This window comes from Bubalus bubalis, chromosome 24, assembly GCF_019923935.1.
Source record: "Bubalus bubalis isolate 160015118507 breed Murrah chromosome 24, NDDB_SH_1, whole genome shotgun sequence".
Classification (NCBI taxonomy): Eukaryota; Metazoa; Chordata; class Mammalia; order Artiodactyla; family Bovidae; genus Bubalus; species Bubalus bubalis.
The window spans coordinates 6,210,760-6,214,091 of NC_059180.1; the positions used below are offsets into that span (position 1 = coordinate 6,210,760).

The 3,332-nt window shown below is 42.8% G+C and overlaps 1 non-coding gene across 1 annotated transcript; it reads left to right on the forward strand.

Moving 5' to 3' along the window:
- The first annotated feature begins 2,876 nt into the window (after positions 1-2,876).
- LOC112581908 lies at positions 2,877-2,984 on the forward strand. The gene has a single exon (XR_003106583.1). It is a non-coding gene; the product is annotated as a U6 spliceosomal RNA (small nuclear RNA).
- The last annotated feature ends 348 nt before the right edge of the window (positions 2,985-3,332 follow it).

The following is a 3,332-nucleotide window of genomic DNA, read 5'->3' on the forward strand; positions in this document are numbered from 1 at the left end:
ACTATTGTAATTGTTTTAGGGCAGTACAAACTGCACTCATAGAAGACAACAAACTTAAGCAATGAATGTATGTGTTCTGACTTCTTCATCAACTGGCTATTCCCCCACCTTTCTTCCTCTTTTCGGGCCCCTCTATTCCCTAAAACAACAATATTGAAATTAGGCCAATTAATAACCCTACAATGGCCTCTCAGTGTTCAAGTGAAAGAAAGAGTCACATGTCTCTCACTTTAAATCAAAAGCTAAAAAAGATTAAGCTTAATGAGGAAGGCATGCTGAAAGCCAAGACAGACTAAAAGCTAAGTCTCTTGCATCAAACAGCCAAGTTGTAAATGCAAAGGAAAAGTCCTTGAAGGAAATTAAAAGTGCTAGTTCAGTGAACACACAAATGATAAGAAAGCAAAACAAGCTTATTTCTGATATGGAGAAAAATTTATGATCAGCATAGAAGGTCAAACCAGCCACAACATTCCTTTAACCCAAAGCTTAATTCAGGTGAGCCCATGCACTGTAGCCCACCAGGCTCTTCTGTCCATGGAATTCTCCAGGCAAGAATAGTGGTTAGCATTCCCTTCTGCAGGGGGTCTTCCTGACCCAGGGATCAAACTCAGGTCTCCTGGACTGGCAGGCAGATTCTTTACCATCTGAGACACCAGGGAAGCCCCAGAGCAAGGCTCAAGTCTCTTCAATTCTGTGAAGGCTGAGAGAGGTGAGGAAACTGTCAAAGAAAAATTTGAAGCTAGCCAAGTTTGGTTAACAAGGTTAATGTGCAAGGTGAAGCAGCAAGTGCTGATGTAGAAGCTGCAGCAAGTTATCCAGAAGATCTAGCTAAGATAATGAATGAGGATGGTTACACTAAATAGATTTTCAATGCAGAATAAAACAGCCTTCTATTGGAAGAAGTTGCCATCTAGGACTTTCTAGCTAGAGAGAAGTCAGTGCCTGGCTTCAAAGTTTCAAAGGACAGGCTAACTCTCTTGTCAGGGCCTAAAGCATCTGGAGACTTTAAGTTGAAGCTAGTGTTCATTTACCATTCCCAAAATCCTAAAGCCCTTAAGAATTAGACTAAATCTACTCTGCCTGTGCTCTATAAATGGAACCACAAAGGCTGCATCATAGCACATCTGTTTACAACATGGTTTACTGAATATTTAAGCCCACTGTTTAGAACTAGTACTCAGGAAAAAAAAGATTATTTTCAAAATATAAGAGCTCTGATGGAGAAGGATAACAAGATTAATTGGGGGGGGGGTGAGGGGGACTTCCCTGGTGGTCCAGTGGTTAAGACTCCCCTTTCAATGCAGGGGGCATGGGTTGGATCCCTGGTTGGGGTATGGCTACATGCCATAGGGTGTGGCTGAAAATAAATGAATAAATTAATTTTTTAAAAAAGGTTAATGTTTTCATGCCTGTTAACACAATATCCATTTTGCAGCAAATTAATCAAGGAGCCATTTTGATTTTCAAGTCTTATTCCCCCCCTTTTTATTTTTAATTTCACTGAAGCAGAGTTGATTTACAATGTTGTGTTAGCTCCAGTGGACAGCACAGTGATTTATACATATAGATATAGAACATATATACATAAAGAATTTTTCAGATTCTTTTCCCTTATGTGTATGTGTGTGCATTCAGGCATGTTCAACTCTTTGCGGCCCCATGGACTGTAGCCTACCAGGCTCCTCTGTCCACTGAATTTCCCATCATAGATTATTACAAACTATTGAGTAGAGCTCCCTGTGCTATACAGTAGGTCCTTGTTGATTATCTATTTTATGTTGTTGTTTAGTTGTTAAGTCATGTCTGACTCTTTGCGACCCCAGGGACTATAGCCCGCCAGGCTTCTCTGCCCATGGGATTTCCCCACCAAGAATACTGGAGTGGGTTACCACTTCCTTCTCCAGGGGATATCCCAAGCCCAGGGATTGAATCTGAGTCTTTTGTATTGGCAGGTGGATTCTTTACCTCTGGGCCACCAGAGAGTCCCTTACTATTTTACATATAGTAATAAAATATTATTATTTAGGAAATATGCTTTGTAAGGCTATAGCTGCGAGAGGTAGTGATTCCTCTGATGTATCTGGGCAGCCAATTGAAAACCCTCTGGAAAAGACTCACCATTTTAGATGCCATGAAGAACATTCATGATTTATCAGAAGAGGTCAAAATATCAACATTAAGAGGAGCCTGGGAGTAGTTGACTCCAACTCTCTTAGATGACTTTAAGGGGGTTCAAGACTTCAGTGGATGAAGGCCTCCACCCTCCGGGGCTCAGCGCTGGGCTGTGGCGGGGAAGCAGGCGTGGACTGGCTGCACTGGGCCTGGAGCACCAGATAGAAGAGGAGTCATGTCAGAAGAAACAGTGAGCGAATCACAGTTTTCCTTGAAGACAGCAGCACTGAGAGTGTTTGATCTTCCTCTGTCTTGGCACTATTCTCTCTGCCAGGCCACACAGCCTGCAGGATTCTAGTTCCCCAACCAAGGATTGAACCCAGGCCCTGACAGTGAAAGTGCTGAGTCCTAACTACTGGACTGTAATTCTTTTTGAGAAGAATTGAAATTCTCAATCCTTTTATTTTTAATACCTGCTTCCAATGCAGTTTGCACTCCATTGTAGTAAATAAGTAAAGGCTTCCCCGGTGGCTCAGAGGTAAAGAATCTGGCTGCAGTGCAGGAGCTACAGGAGAGACAGGTTCAACTCCTGAGTCAGGAAGATTCCCCTGGAGAAGGGCATGGCAACCCACTCCAGTATTCTTGCATTGAGAATCCCATGGGCAGAGGAGCCTGATGGGCTACAGTCCATGGGGTCTGCAATGAGTTGGACACGACTGGAGCAACTTGCATGCACACGTAGTGAATAAAAAGATACATATGGAATGCTCGCTCTGGCAGCACATATACTAAAACTGGAGCAATACAGAGAAGATTAGCTATGGCCCCTGCACAAGGATGAAACGCAAATTCGTGAAGTGTTCCATATTTTTAAGTCAGAAAGAAAAACACCATAAATACAGTATATTAATGCATATATATGGAATTTAAAAGATGGTAACGATGACCCTGTATGCAAGACAGCAAAAGAGACACAGATGTAAAGAACAGTCTTTTGGACTCTGTGGGAGAAAGCGAGGGTGGGATGATTTGAGAGAATAGTATTGAAACATGTATATTATCATATGTGAAACAAATCACCAGTCAAGGTGTGATGCATGAGACAGGGTGCTCAGGGCCTGTGCACTGGGATGACCCTGAGGGATGAGATGGGGAGGGAGGTGGGAGGGGGCTTCAGGATGTGGAACACATGTACACCCATGGCTGATTCATGTGAATGT